Below are 17,034 nucleotides of genomic sequence, written 5' to 3' on the forward strand. Positions count from 1 at the left end.
ATCCAGTCTCAGGATTGGACTGACTTTGTCGATTGTGCCACTAAGGCTTTGGAGGGCTGGTTGCTGGGTAGCAAGGTTCCTGATTACACAGGATTGTACAATCTTATCATGAGAGAACAGATTTTAAACAACTGTCAGAACCAATTGTTGCATCAGCACCTTGTCGACTCGGATCTGACCTCTCCCCAAGAATTGGGAAAGAAGGCAGACAGATGGGTCAGAACAAGGGTCAAGCAGAACCAGACTCAGAACCAGGGTGGTCAGAAGAAAGCAGACCAGAAGGGTAGTAACAAGAACGAACAAAATGACCAGAAGTCTTCGACAGGTCCCCAAAAAACCAAAGAGGGTGGGGGTCAGGCTTCCCAGAAGAAGAAGACTCAAGAAGGCCAGTCAAAAAGGTGGTGCCAATACTGTAAAAGTAAGACTCACTGGTTTAGTGAGTGCACCAAGAAAGGAGGGAAAACTCCTGCCACTGCAGCCCCTAAGGCACCTGCACCCCCTAGTACAGTCAGCAGTGGTAGTGCGCCTCCCAAGGCATTAGTTGGGTTAACCTTGGGAACCGAGGGGAGTGACGACTTAGTCAGCACGCTCACTCAGGCTGTCCTTGTCTGCACAGGGGATATGGATATGTCCCCTGATGCCAGTCCCAATACTTTGGGCAAATACAGACAGACACCTTTGATCAATGGAAAAGTGGCTCAGGCCTACAGGGACACTTGTGCCAGTGTCACCATGGTGACGCCTAACTTTGTGGACCCTGGACAGATCATGCTAGGTACCGATTACCTAGTGACCAATGCCAGCAACGCCACTACCAATCACAGTATGGCAGTTGTTGATTTCTCCTGGGGAGAGGTAAGTGGCCCGAAAAAGGTTGTGGTTAGTTCAGACCTCCCCGTAGAATGTCTGTTGGGCAATGATTTGGAAACGTCACAATGGTCAGAAGTGGAGCAGAGGACTCACATGGAAATGTTAGGCTTGCCAGCACATGTCCTTGCTGTGACCAGGTCACAGGCCAAAAGATGCCCCACTGAACAGGTGCTGGATCCTGGAAGAACGGACCAGACACCTTCCAAGAAAAGGAGCAGTAAGGGTAAGGCTTCGCCTTCCCCCTTGCCCCAGGTCGTGGATCAAGTCTCTGAGGAGGCTGACCTTAAAGAACTGAGGGAAACTGAGCCGAAAGAGCTTGAACCTGGTCAGGTTGAGTTTCTGGGCTCAGGGGGACCCTCCAGGGAAGACCTGGGGAAGGCACAGTTAGACTGCCCCTCACTTGAACCCCTCAGACAGCAGGCTGCTGCTGAGGCTGCAGGGAACGCCACAGTTACCCACAAAGTGTACTGGGACGATGGACTCCTGTACTCCGAGGCAAGAGACCCCAAGCCTGGCGCGACCAGGAGGCTGGTCATACCCTTGTCTCTGAGAGGTTTCCTTCTTACCTTGGCCCACGAGATTCCCCTTGCAGGTCACTTAGGCCAGAATAAGACTTGGGACAGAATTGTTCCACACTTTCACTGGCCCCACATGTCCGAAGATACGAAGGAGTTTTGCCGCTCCTGTGTCACTTGCCAAGCCAGTGGTAAGTCAGGTGGCACGACAAAGGCCCCCCTGATGCCACTACCGGTGGTGGGGGTGCCCTTTGAACGAGTGGGGATCGACATTGTCGGACCAATGGAACCCCAGACAGCATCAGGGCACAAGTTTATACTGGTGGTGGTGGACCACGCCACCAGGTATCCTGAAGCTATTCCCCTTAGGACCACTACAGCACCTGTGGTGGCACGGGCCCTAGTTGGAGTGTTCTCCAGAGTGGGCTTCCCTAAGGAGGTTGTCTCAGACAGAGGTGCAAACTTCATGTCGGGATATCTGACTGCAATGTGGAAGGAGTGCGGTGTCAACTACAAGTTCACCACACCCTATCACCCGCAATGCAATGGGCTTGTTGAGAGATTCAACAGGACCCTAAAAGGGATGATTCACGGACTACCTGAAAAGCTTCGGCGGAGATGGGATGTCCTGATACCCTGCCTCTTGTTCGCCTACAGAGAGGTCCCGCAGAAGGGGGTTGGCTACAGCCCTTTTGAGCTTCTGTTCGGACATCCTGTAAGGGGACCCCTTTGTTTGGTAAAGGAAGGATGGGAGAGACCTCTCAGAAAGCCGGCATCGAACATTGTGGACTATGTGCTCGGCCTCCGCTCGCGGATGGCGGAGTACATGGAAAAGGCATCTAAAAACCTTGAGGCGAGCCAAGAATTACAGAAAGCGTGGCACGACCAAAAGGCTGTCCTGACTGTGTACCAGCCTGGACAGAAGGTGTGGGTGCTGGAGCCAGTGGCCCCAGCAGCACTCAAAGACAAATGGTCTGGGCCCCACACGATCATTGAGCAAAAGGGAGAGGTCACCTACTTGGTAGACCTGGGAACTCCCCGGAGCCCCCACCGGGAGCTCCATGTAAACAGGCTCAAGGCATATGTCGACAGGGAGGGCATGGGCTTGCTCATGGCCACAGATGAGGGACAGGAGGAGGAGAGTGACCCTCTCCCGGACCTGCTTTCTCAGAACCCTGACGATGGGTCAGTAGATGGTGTTGTCTTTTGCGGCAGCCTCTCTGGACATCAACAAAAGGATTGTAAACAGGTTCTTCAATCCTTTCGACATATGTTCTCTCTGACACCCAGTCAGACCAATTGGTGTACCCATGAGGTCGACACTGGGGACAGTCTGCCCGTAAAGAGTAAAATCTATCGACAGCCTGATCATGTCAGAGACTGCATCAAGACAGAGGTGCAGAAAATGTTGGAGCCGGGAGTCATTGAGCCCTCGGACAGCCCCTGGGCTAGTCCCGTAGTTCTCGTGCCGAAACCTCACACCCAGGGCGGTAAGAAAGAGATGAGGTTTTGCGTGGACTACAGAGGTCTCAATGCAGTCACTAAGACTGACGCCCACCCAATACCAAGAGCAGACGAACTTATAGACCGGTTGGCTTCGGCCAACTACTTAAGTACGTTTGACCTGACAGCTGGGTATTGGCAAATCAGGTTAGCTGAGGAGGCCAAACCCAAAACAGCATTTTCTACCCCGGGTGGGCATTATCAGTTCGTGGTAATGCCCTTTGGTTTGAAAAATGCACCTGCCACCTTCCAAAGGCTGGTGAATCGAGTTCTCACTGGGTTGGGCGACTTCTGTGCGGCGTATCTGGACGATATCGCTGTCTTTAGCTCCACCTGGGAGGATCACCTGGTCCACCTGAGGAAAGTGTTAGAGGCCCTGCAAAAGGTAGGCCTCACTATCAAGGCCACTAAGTGCCAGATAGGGCAGACACAGGTTGTATACCTGGGCCACCTTGTAGGTGGAGGCCAGGTTCAGCCATTGGAGAGCAAAATACAGGCCATACAGGACTGGGCTCCTCCAACCACCCAGACTCAGGTTCGAGCTTTCTTGGGCCTGACTGATTATTACCGGAAATTTGTCAGAAATTATGGATCCATTGTGACCCCGCTAAACGATCTGACAAGTAAAAAGATGCCAAAAAAAGTTCAGTGGACAGCAAGCTGTCAGAAGGCATTCGATGACCTAAAGCAGGCCATGTGCACAGCACCTATCCTAAAGAGTCCAGACTACTCCAAACCATTCATTGTCCAAACAGACGCTTCGGAGTTGGGTGTGGGAGCTGTTCTATCTCAACTGAATTTTGATGGTCATGACCAGCCCATAGCTTTTATTAGCAGGAGGCTGACCCCCAGAGAGAAGAATTGGTCAGCTATTGAGAGGGAGGCCTTTGCTGTGGTTTGGGCCCTGAAGAAGTTGAGGCCATACTTGTTTGGCACTCACTTCAAGATTCAGACCGACCATAAGCCCCTCTTGTGGTTAAATCAAATGAAGGGTGAAAACCCCAAACTACTTAGGTGGTCCATTTCCCTACAGGGGATGGACTTCACAGTGGAGCATAGACCTGGCACTGATCATGGCAATGCAGATGGGCTCTCCAGGTATTTCCACTTAGAGCAAGAAGACTCACCTGGTCAAGGTTAGCTTATTGTCCCAAAGTTTGGGGGGGGTCATGTAGGAGAGTAGGGTCTGCAATCCTATGATCACCCAGATTTTTTGCTTTTGCTTCATTGGTTTACGACTTTCCCTGGCTGTGGGCCTGCCAATCAGACCCACAGCCTAGCTGGTCTCTCTCGAAATTAATACACATGTACATTAGGTGCATCCACTAATTGGAACTGGGCCGCCTTGTCAGTCCCTGTCTCACCATACCACAGGTATCCAGGGCATCGGTGTACCCAGGGCCTACCAGGGGCTGCAGCATGTATTATGCCACCCCTGGATGGCCGCCCAAATTTGACACAACTGGCTGCACGACAGCTGGGGCAAGGTGGTGTAATCACCCGTTGCTGTAGGTGTAGTATTCCTATACCTAACCCTAAAATGGACACATGGATTCCTATCAGTCACTCCTATGGCAGGCCTTATCAATCCTGAAGGCAGAGTGCTGGGGATCATGTGGGACGGTGCTCTGGCGTGAGCTGAGCCCGTCGACGGCGTGCGGAACCAAGTCCTAAATAGCCGTTCCATGGTGACGCGGGCCAACTACCTTAAAATGCATTATAATCCTTGCGGTTATTTGCTAACTTTGGCATCGCATCACCTACACATGTCGAGTAAGGTGTCATACGAATTGGAATACGAACCCCTCGCCAGTTCTGGCGACGGGGTTAGCATTCCACCCTTCTAGAGGGACACGACATGGAAGTAACCTTGAACCCCGGTTAAAGTTGACTCAAGCCTCAGCATCACAAAATGGATGCTGCCACCAGACACAAGTCTGACCTCCTGCTGCTGGGAGACCTTCCAGCGAAGGGGGCTTGGACAAAGGGTTTCCTGTCGAGGGCGGTGTTAGCACCATCCCAGACAGGGTTTGTGTATCCCAGGTAGGCAGGGCTGAAAGGAAGGTGATTGCAAGTGGCACCCCGGTGCTCACGGGGCATAGCCCGGCTCAAACCAGATTCGGGGGCACACCAGCCCCTGAGCTGGGGTGAAGCCGGACAAAGGATAGGGGTGTAACCACCCCCCTCCTGGTCCCACCCATAGGTAGGACCTAGTCACAGGCCAGCCCCTTTTTCCTAGAATAAAGGTGGGAGCGGGTCCCCTTCCCAAATTGGATAATTCTGAATCTTGAACTACTTTCCACGAAAGGAACTCTTGACTTTTCTGAAGACTCTCCCTTGTGGCTAAGGAGTAGCCACCCTGCACCAGCAGGCACCAACTAAGCGCTTGCGGTTTGCTGTACGTCTCTCCCACGGATCAAGACTGCCCAGCTCGACGAGACCCGGGTTCCCTGCCATCTCTGACCTCTACCTACATCGTCAGCCCAGCTGAGATTCGTAGGTGTGACGAGACCTGCGGGACCGGCCATCTACAGAACCTGCACGACGCTTATCTAACACGCCCACCGAGGGACCCTCGAGTGAGTGTACCTAGGGTTTGAGAAGCCCTAACCCTGAGCGGCTCCAGCACCGAAGTCCGCCTCCCCAGCATCCACGAGATCTGGGTGGGGGCCCTTCTGCTCCTTGCTGTTCACCGCGTTGTCCGACCACTCGCCGACCGGCTTGTGGACCTCTTCACGACGCACCACGATAGTTTGTTTTCATCACTGGTCTGGTTGCTCCAGACTGGCCCTTGCTCCCCTTCAACAGAGGAGTACCTCGGACCCTCCTGGTCCACTCCAGACGCCATCTTGACTCCACCGCGTGGGTTGCCACTGCCAAGACCTGCTGCCCCACTCCTGGGCCCAGCATCATCGACAGCAGACACCTTCGTGGGACAGCTCGCCCTCCATCCTGGTCGCTGCCGCGCCTCCTGGTCCGAGGAACAGCCGAGTCCGACGTCATCCACTCACCTGGTCGAGGTGACTTCAGCCGGTACCTTCCTGGTACCCACACGATCGCTGGCTAGCGGTTGAGAACTGAGTCCCCTCTGCTTTCAGGTTTCCTTCAACACCGATCCAGGCTTGGATCTCGCTGAAACATCGACACTGGTCGCCTGCCAGCAACTTCTTCTTTCAGGCTCCTGAGACTACAACGAGGACTCCCGACATCTTGCCGAACCTCACGCAGCCGCAGCCTCTGGGCTAGGTAACTCGAGCATTTCGGTGCTCCATCGCAGGTTCGCTCTACAAGTGTCCAGTTCCTTTTTCGTTTAGTCCCACTGATCGGATCACTCCGGAATCAGTAACTCCAGACTCTAACCACTCGCATTTCACTGTTAGCGTAGATGGTTTCTCGGGCCCTTCGGGCATTTGTGTAAATTGTGCAACTGAAGTATTTTCTAAGAGTTTTGTAGTGTGCTTAGCTCCCTGACTCATAAAGAGCCAGGGTAGTCTTGTTATAAATAAATATCTTTTATTTTCATAACAACTTGTGTGGTGTCCTTTCACTTGACGTTCAAGGGGTATATGTGATGGTAAACAACTGGCTTAACACGCCCTCTAGAGTTTAGCCTAAAGACTGCTCGTATCCACGCTGCTAGGATAGCTGGTCTAAAAGGTTGACTTACAACCAATCATCAATAAGGGTCGTTTGGAATGATACACAGTGATCACTAGAATAGTGAGCACTACATATCAGGTCAACTTCTCACACCTTTCATCTAGCAGTCACACGTGATCTGGAACATGAATACACCAAATACCAACGCAAATCCAAATATCTCCCATATAACACTACACCAGAAGAGAGGAGGGCAATAAAACAACTTAAAGACAGAAAAGACCTGATTGTGAAAGAGGCAGACAAGGGAGGAAACCCGGTGACAATACACATAGATGATTACATACTAGAAGCAAATCGACAACTTGGGGATGACACCTGCTATGAACTCCTTACCAGCGACCCCACCAAAGATATCCTCAAATCTATCAAAACCAGACTTGACAAGTGGTACACCCTGGGACTTATATCCCAATCAGAGAAATCATTCCTATACATCCCATACCCCACCATGCCCACCCTCTACCTCCTTCCCAAAATACATAAAGGCATCTACCCTCCACCTGGACGACCTATCATAGCAGGTATCAACTCACCTTGCTCACGGATAGGGGAATACGTGGTCAGGAAACTACAGGGACTTATGAAAGAAATACCGTCTTTCATCCAAGATACAAAAGACGTCCTTGAGAAACTCCAAGATATAACTTGGGAATCAGATTTTATACTAGTCTGCATTGACATTTTCAGCCTGTATACATCTATTGAACACCGCGACGGATTAACTGCAGCACAACTCTCATTATGGACACAATCAGCCAACCTCTTGGAATGCAATAAAATGACTCTTGAAATGCTGAACTTCTGTTTGGAAAATAACGTCTTTAGTTTCAATAGGAAGATATACAGACAGAGACGCGGTACCGCTATGGGAGCCAAATTCGCGCCGCCGTACGCATGCATCTTTATGAGCCATGTAGAAATATTCTGGCTATGGGACCATGACTTTGCTGATTTCACCTCCCACATAATACTATGGCGACGATATATTGATGACATTTTGTGCATCTGGCAAGGAGATGAAACACTCCTAAAAAGATTCCTGGGTAAACTTGACAAAAATCCATGGGGAATAAAAACGACTCATACCTTCTCCAAGAAGGAAGTCAATTTCCTTGACGTTACCCTCTATGTCAAGGATAACACCTTACAAAGCAAACTATACAGGAAAGATACAGCAGCTAATTCCATCTTGCGAGCTGATAGCTTCCACCCACGTCACAATATTAGGAATATCCCAAAAGGGGAATTCCTGAGGACTCGCAGGAACTGCAGCGAAGATGAAGTATTTGAAGCAAAAGGAAAAGAGATTATATCAAGACTATCCCAAAGAGGATATGAGCAATCTACACTCAAAAACACCATGACTACAGTGGCAAAAATAGAACGCATACGGATGTTCCTACACAACGGAGGGGAAGAAAAAAAGAATAACTCAGCGATGCGATTCATCACCGACTACAACAATGGCCATCACCAAATAAGACAAAGCCTGAGAAGACACTGGCACCTGTTACAACAAACGCCGAACCTAGTTGAAGACATCAAAACATACCCTGAGATAACATTCAGACGTGCCCCCAACTTGAAAGACATCCTGTGCAAATCCGAATTTGAAGACAAACGCAACCAACCTACTACGTTTCTGGACAGACCACCAGGATACCACACATGCAAAAACTGCAGTGTTTGCAAATTGAGCCGCAACAAAACGAAGAAAATACCAATAACACAAGGGAAAGAATTCATCATAAAAGAATGGATTGATTGCAACAGTAAATTCTGTATTTATGTGATCCTCTGCCCATGCAACCTACCGTACATTGGCAGCACGATCCGACCTCTGCGTATCCGGATACAAGAACACTATCGCAATATCCACAAATACACCTCTGGCCACCCCTTGACAGAACACTTCGAGGACAAACATCAACACAAAAAGGATTTCCTCTTCTTTGGTCTAGAGATTGTACACCAAACCAAAAGAGGGGGTAACCGGGAACTAAGACTACGAAGACGCGAAAGTGAGCTAATCATGAACTTCAAAACAAGTGAACTGGGACTTAACAAAGATGCAGAAATGCATGTATGGCTGGGAGAAGACTAACTCCATCATAATTGTCCCCTATTGTATCTCAATTTGTCTTCTCTGTGTTCCAGCAATGCATCCATTAATACATTCCTAACTCTTTGTTCATTCACCTTAGGAACCAGCAACTGCTGGCCCCCTTAAAAAACTATGTTGCCATAACGCCAAGATTACATTCTTGGTTCGAACCTGCTGTGAAGTCCTCGCTACTTTTTTGACCAACCAACGCACCTTTTCAATCATATTCCATACACTCTGACTAACTGCTCTCCTTTTATTATCCCATATCCCTAATCCCTACACCACATATCAAGCTCCATCCTAATCGACACATAACCCTATTCGTCCCACAATTGATTTCATCCTTTGATATCCCGTACCTGACCCTCCCCTTGAATAGGGATATTCCAGGTTCCTTTCCCATTCCAAAATGGCGCCTATTCGCGCTAAACTGACCTCTTCCGGGCGATAACCCGGATGTCCGTTCCCCTAAGCTCCTTTTTAAACGCTAGTTGCTCAGGACACACACCGAACTCCGAACCGAACAGAACACTCGCATTAGGCATTAGCCACGACCTGAGGTAAGCGCTGCTACGAACCCCATACTACCGTCCTGATTTACCCTCACCCATGCACTAAGGTAGTTTTTCTATTTGATCCCCTTTCCCTTAGAATCCCTCGGTATTTTACCAGTTACTTCGTTGAGATCATTCATTACAGAAACACCCGGTAAGCCCCATTCTGACTACATTATGCTACTACTGTGAAAATGCTCTAATATTTCTGTACAGAGCACTGCTCGCTCCAACACTTCCTCTTAATTGCGCATTAACTGTTACGAGCACGTTCATTCTTTTTCAGTACCGCGCCACGCGTATAGCAACACGCTAATTTCTGTTTCAAGATTGTTTTGCCTTGATGCCGACCTCAGCTGGAATCACCACCACTGTAAATATTTTCACGCATGAAACGTTCATGAGCACTTTATCACCGATTATCATTATCGTCTTACACAAACCCGGACAGCACTTCGTTAGATGCTAAAATAGAGATCACGCCTGCCATCTGATATACCGAAGGCTGATACCACTACCACCATTCTTATCATGCATGATACCGCTCATCAAGTACGATAGTCGCCTCTACACCACCATAGATCACCTCAACATGCCAAACGAGCTAGTCACTTAACTTTTCGACCACCAAGATATCGCCTGTTCTGCACTGCGTGTTCGACATCCAGATCTGTAATTAATACTAACTGTGACTTTTTCTCTCGTGGAAACAAATACAAACCCATCACCCTGCTGCCCCTGATACGGAAATACCTCTGTAAATATACATCTTCTTCTATTTTACATTCCTGTTGAAATGATAACTGCCTCACAAATATTGTTTTCTTGTACGCACTGCAATTACCGTTACCTTCTTATCTTCCATTACTTGTCTAACTTCGTACTTTCTCTGTCTCGCTTACGTGGACTACAATTGAATCACCCTATAAATCGTAATAACCACGCACACAATTTCCTTTTATGGCTTTTTTTGAAAATCATATTGTAAAAAACAATGTCTTTCTCCTCAATTTAAAAATGACCATTGCCTACGCACACCTTCATACTACCTGTATGGTCGGCTGTAATTCTGTATTGTGCATTATCCTGTTCTCTTTTCTTTTTGTACATATGATATCATCACTATTTTGCATTTAACAAATGATATGTGCCTTATATATTTAAACTTGTATATACCGTGACGACTACTTTACAACTTTTCTCATCTTGTATGCACTGCTTATGTCCTCACTAACTCTCCAATATCAACTATATGCCCTCTGTCCTGTAACATCTATCACTCTTTCTCTCTTCTCCTCTCTTCCGTCCTTTTCCTCTCTCCTCCTTACGCGATTCAGGCCTCTCTTTCCTCACTCTCTTGCTACATACTCACATATCTCACTGCATATTTTTTCAATTGCTCTATTTTACCTTAACTGTACAGCCCTGAAGAAGCCCCAGGCCGATAGGCCATGTAGGGGGCGAAACACGTGTTGGCTGTGCCACCTCTTTCTTTATCCTTCATACCCACTCCTATGTAGAGAGTGCAAATAAATGATTACTCACCTTTGGATCAATCTGTATTGAATTGGAATTTTTTCCACCAAGAATAAGAAATATAAACCTTGCCCAGACAAACCTACAGAACTTTGCTCAAATTAGGGGGATAAGGGTCTCCCCCTGTCATCGGGCAAGAACCAGCACCATCATGACATACGCTTAATACCCGGCGAGTAAGGGATCGGGACCTTTCTCCCCTCTTCTTGAAGAAACCTCGATCAGCCAGAACCACATCTAGAACCATTCGGTTCTGGAGAGCTACAATCCTTGCAATTTGCAGCTCCTCCGTAATGTTCCCGGGTGCCATAGCTGTCTGATTGGTAACAGCTTCCACAACTCTAGTCAATCGTCTTATTTTCCTACTGTTTAATGCAGCACCCACAAAAAAGAACAAACATAAATTAAAATCAACATATTGTTGTAGAGTGGTATCAGTTTGGTCTACTTCGTCAACACTTATTGTCCTTTTATATCTATTTCTAGAGATATCGTCAAATAATTTAAGGTCCCGGTGGTAGGATGCAGGTGCCAGAAACACAGGGGGCAATAGAAAGGACACATAGCACATGCCTGACCCCCCAGCAGGTAGTTGATAATATCCGTGGCTACCACAGATAAAATAAGTATTGTGTGAGGCTATGAAAGTGCTATTATTTATACCTTCAATAGGCAGAATTACAGTACATTCACTTTTTCCCACTGGAATTCTTCCAATACTGCTTACACATAAATCTGCTTTAGCTCTAGTAACAGAAATCACAAATTGTTTATTACTGGTGAAATTTCTCATATTTGTGAAGATATATGGCGTTGAAACATTGTCCGGTTGATACTCTTCCCATTCCCATTTGGTCCCTTTGGCTTGAGGATAACCATCTTTATCTTGGTAGCATACTTTATTGAGGCGAAAAAGAAGCCCGCCTACTGTACGTCTTCCAGATGCAAACAGAAGCGCATACCAAGCTTGACAAGAACCATTATGAGAAAAGGGAAGAGGAATAAAAGGTGTTCCTCCTTTCTTTTGATGTGCAGGTATCATCCCACACACCAAACAGTTGGTAGTATTCGTGGCATTGTGAGTATGATGCAACATCTGGATAAAGGTATTATTTAAGTAGGATTGTGGATGCTTCCGCTCATGATAGGGAAGCGTAAAGTAGTGGTGTTCAACTGGTACTGGAGTAGTGGCGATCAAAAGTTCTCGAGCAGGAGCCACTTTCTCAACAAACCAGGTTATTACTGCTACAGCCACCATAGCAACAACAAACCCTATAACACAAATGATCTTTCTCTTAGAAACAGTTGATCTCATTGTGGACATGATCAGCTTATTGTTGAAAACAATCGTTGGAGCTCTTATACCTGGGCAGCCATTGATTTCTTCACCGAGGGTCAAGACGGGTGTCGCTACACTATACAGAACTGATCCCCCCCCCTTGCCACATCGGCATTGCGTTTCACTAACCCAGGGAGGTTGCTCAACCAGTCTATTTCGTCGATGCAGGCTCTTTCCGTTGTCTCAGTTGGTATCGGGATACTTCAGGAATTGTGTGGTCCGGGAAGACTTCCTCAGGTTCGTCAGGTGATATGGCTTGGCCTTTCTCTGTATCCAGGATGTCCTGATGGTCGATCAAGGCAACAGGATCCACCAAGGTAGACGGCACTTTCTTGCAGTGGGTGGAGTGCACCCAGTTCCTTCTGTTCGTCACTCGAACCGCAGTTCTCGTTGAAAGGAGCACCTGCTCCGGGCCGCGCCACCTCGGTTCCAAGCTGCTCGACCTCTGGAACGATCGGATCATCACCTGGTCTCCAGGCCGAAGTCCATAACCTTCACCTGCAGACCTATCAGGAAGAGCTTCTCGAACCTGTTGATGAATAGAGACCAAACTGTCAGACAATTGTGATAGATAGTCACTCATCAATACACATGGCACATCATGTATGGGACGTGGTTTAGGAATTCCCCAAATGTTCATAGGCCTGCCAAACACCACCTCATATGGTGTAAGACCAGACCGCGAATGTGGCACTGATCTAATGGACAACAGTGCCAAAGGTAATCGGTCTGGCCAATTCAAGGATGTGGAGGCTAGTATTTTCGCCAGTTTTAATTTAAGTGTGGCGTTATACCTCTCCACTAACCCTGCTGATTGTGGATGAAAAGCAGCGTGAAACTTCTGCTTTATCCCTAACCCCTTCAGGACATATTCGACAACTTGCCCAATAAAATGGGGTCCGTTATCACTCCATAAAAGTTTACAAACACCAAATCTAGGGAAAAATTCCTTCAAAAGCACCTTTGCTGTAGTGAGAGCTGTATTGTCCTTCGTAGGGTATGCCTCTATCCATTTACTAAAGGCACATACCACTACCAAAACATACTTTAAGTTATTACAGCGCTCAAGCTGGATGTAATCCATTTGCAAAACTTCAAAAGGTGCAGTTGGCGTAGCAAACCCTCCTGTTGGAGTTCGTGTCCCTTTACCAGGGTTATGCTGAAGACAAATCAGACAAGACTGCACCATCTTTTTAGCTGTGCCGGCAATTTCTGGATGCTCCCAAACTTGCGTGAGCAATTTCGTTATCGAGGAGGCTCCAACATGTGCCGGCCCATGTGCCATATGAATCATAGGTTGTAAATAGGCTGTCGGCAATCTCCACTTGCTCATCTCTTTATTCCTCCAACAGCCCTCATCATCCAATGTTCCCTCCTTAGACCATTGCTCAATTTCTTCTGCAGAAGCAGATCTCTGCATATCTAGCAGTTCCTGTCTGGTATCATGCCAACGTTCAGCCTGTGACTTCACTATATACATAGACGTGGTGCTTCGCTGCATGGCAGTTTCACGGGCTGTTTGGTCTGCAAAAGCATTGCCTTGTCCTATCTTATCAATTATTTTCTTATGTGCGCTACATTTAACAATTGCTATTCTCTTCGGGTATGTTAAAGCAGTCAAGAGATTATGTACTAATTCTCCATGCATTATTTGCACCACGTGGGATGTAAGAAAGCCCCTCTCCTTCCAGAGTAGCCCAAAATCATGGGCCACTCCGAACGCATAGCGGCTGTCTGTATAAATGTTCACAGATAAATCAGTACTAAGTTCACACGCTCGTGTCAACGCTATTAGCTTAGCTGCCTGAGCTGACTTCTGTGGAATACGAGCTGTCTCAACTACCGTCTGAAGTGTTGTAATTGCATATGCAGCTGACGTACCGTCTGGTAACTTCAAAGAGGACCCATCAACCCATAGTTCCCCATCAACACTTGAAAGGGGCGTGTCTTGTAAATCGACACGACCCTTTGTCTGTTCCTCAGTAAGGAATATACAATCATGAGATTCCTGTGACTGAGACTGAGTCACCGGGTATGGCAACAAAGTGGCTGGGTTTAGTGTCGCACATCTCTTTTGTGTAATGTGAGGGGCCAACAATGTCAATTCATATCCTGTCAGACGAGCACTAGTTAAATGCTGCGTCTTCAACTGATTTAAAAGGGCATCAACCGCATGGGGTACTAGCACCAACAGCTTATGTGACAAAACTATCCCTTCACTCTGACGTATTGACACAGCTGTTGCTGCAACTGAACGGAAGCATCCAGGTAACGCACGAGCAACAGGATCAAGTACTGCTGAAAAATATGCACAGGGACGCTGTTTGTCACCGTGTGTCTGCACTAAAACTGACAATGCGCATCCATCTTTCTCGTGTACATATAATGTAAAAGGCTTCGTATAATCTGGAGTACCTAACACTGGTGCTGAACAAAGAGCTTGTCGTAACTGTCGGAAAGCAGTCTCACATTCATCTGTCCATGGGAGGGGCATTGGAGTATCTTTGGTCAAAAGTGCTAGCAAGGGTTTAACAATGTGTGAAAATCCTAATATCCATTGCCTACAAAAAGAAGTAAGACCAATGAATGCACGGACATCTTTCTGAGTACGGGGCACTGGTGTTTCTAAAATAGCTTGAATGCGATCTGGTGTAAGTGCACGTCCCTCCTTAGACAGAAGGTGACCTAAGTAGGTCACCTTCGGTCTACAATATTGCAATTTCTTTCGTGATACTTTGTGATGATGGGAAGCAAGAAAAGACAGCAAGGACAAAGTACATTTTTCACACTGTTCAGGGGTTACGGCTGCCAACAAGATGTCATCAACATATTGTATGAGAGCCACTCCTTCAGGCAAAATGAAAGAATCAAGTTGTCTTTTTAATGCTTGACTGTAAATACTAGGACTCTCAGTATAGCCTTGAGGAACTCTACAGAATCTATACGATCGATTATTCAAAGTGAAACCGAACAAATATCGGCTATCAGGATGAATAGGGATCGAAAAGAAAGCATTCTTCAAGTCTATCACAGAAAATGTAGTCGCTGTCGGGGGAACAAAAGTAAGAAGTGTTGTTATGTCAGAAACCACGGGGTATTGTGGTACTACAATCTTGTTAACTTCTCGTAAATCAATAATGAATCTGTAAACCCTAGTGTCAGTATCTTTTTTCAGAATAGGAAGAGTCGGACTGTTACAAACATTGTAAGGAACTTCCTCAACAACCCCCACTTCAATGAGATCATGGACAAGACGTGTGAGTGCTTCTTCCCCGTCCTGTGAAATTTTGTATTGAGGCAAACGTGGCAGTACAGCGCCCTCCTTGACACTAATATGTACTGGTGGAATAACCATTTGCCCTACATCAGTGTCTGAAGTAGCCCACAAAGTACTAGGGAGTGAAGCTAATGCAATATCCTCTTTAACAAGACAAGCTCTCTCCATCACAGGATGGTTGTCATTCAAGATAACACGTACACCTTCTGGAGAACATCGTATCGTAGCCCTGAAATCCTTAAGCATATCCAGACCCACAATATTATCTGGTGTATTCGGGGAAAGCAAAAATGGACATGGAGCAGTAAATTTATCCACATGATATGCAAGAGGTTGCGACTATGGGCTAAGGGAAGTGGTTCCATCGAAGCCTATCGATGTAATGGTTAAGCCAGACAGGGGAGCCCTTGGAACCAATTGTTTAGACAAGGCGCTACAAGTCGCTCCTGTATCAACCAGAAACTAATCAGTGGAGCCCAAAACGTTTGCTGTGACATAGGGACCCCTTTGATCTACTGGAACTTCAACTGATTCCTTACCCCATCCTAGGCAATCCTATGCATAAGCAGAACCTTGAAGATCAGATGGCACATAGTCAGACATTTGATATTGGTTCCTTCTATCAAAAGTGTTGAACCCATCCTGCCCACGTATATTAGCATCAAATCTAGCACGATCACCTGTACTTCCTCTAGGCCCTGAATATCCTGGACGATTTCTCATTTGTCCCCTACAACGTGTATACTGCTGAGCACGCCGTGCTGGACAATCGGAAGCCCAGTGCCCAAATTTCTTACAGTACGCGCACTGGTCAGCAGACAAATTCGAACGAGTATAAGAAGGGAAAGACGAACCATAAGATCCACGTCCACCTCTATCACTACCTCTAAAAGGCGGACCATAAGCCTGAGCCAACATAATCTTCGTTTTCAATTCTTTAGTCTTTTTATCCTCATTACCCTTTGCTTCTAATTCCTGGCGTTCATAATACTGAGCCATAGTCAAGAGAGAAACCGGGGAAGAGGTAGTCCATGACCCTTCGCTGGCCTTTAGGCGACTAGCTCTTCCTGGCAACAGGTTTGCAACATATTTATCGACAAACAGATGTCTGCCTGTGTCATCTGTCAATGACTGGCCACTAAAATCGTGAAATGCTTCTTCAAAGCGTGTAAAGAAATCAGAGACCGATCCATCTGCCTTTTGCTTACAAGATGCTAAAACAGTCCAATCTCCCCATGCTGGCTTCTCCTGCACAGATGCTGGTCAAATCCTGATGATCTGGACAGTAATCTCCCTGTGAGTTTGTCGGGAGGGGAGGAACATGGCGGCGGGCTGACGCCGGCTGCAGGAGCGCTGTCCCGGACCGCGTGAAGCGTAACGATGCGGTGAGAGTACGGAGCTTTTTACATTAAAAATTTAAGCAGAACTATGTGCTTACTTTGGTATCTTTTTTCTTCCTCCGGAGAACCTCCGCGACGCTTTTAGCTTTTCCCTGGTGGTTTCGCCGCTGAGCTTGGAGCCTGGAGCTGGAGCCTGGAGACCGGAGATCGGAGATCGGAGATCAGAGGGTCTAGGAGGAGTTCTCGATGGGCGTTGTGATCCGGCCGTTGCCAGCGAAAGAGGACTGGTTTGAAGCAAGCCCAGGAGCCGGTGTCTGTAGTAGGCGAGGG

Source organism: Triturus cristatus, chromosome 10 (assembly GCF_964204655.1).
Source record: "Triturus cristatus chromosome 10, aTriCri1.1, whole genome shotgun sequence".
In the NCBI taxonomy this organism is placed as follows: Eukaryota; Metazoa; Chordata; class Amphibia; order Caudata; family Salamandridae; genus Triturus; species Triturus cristatus.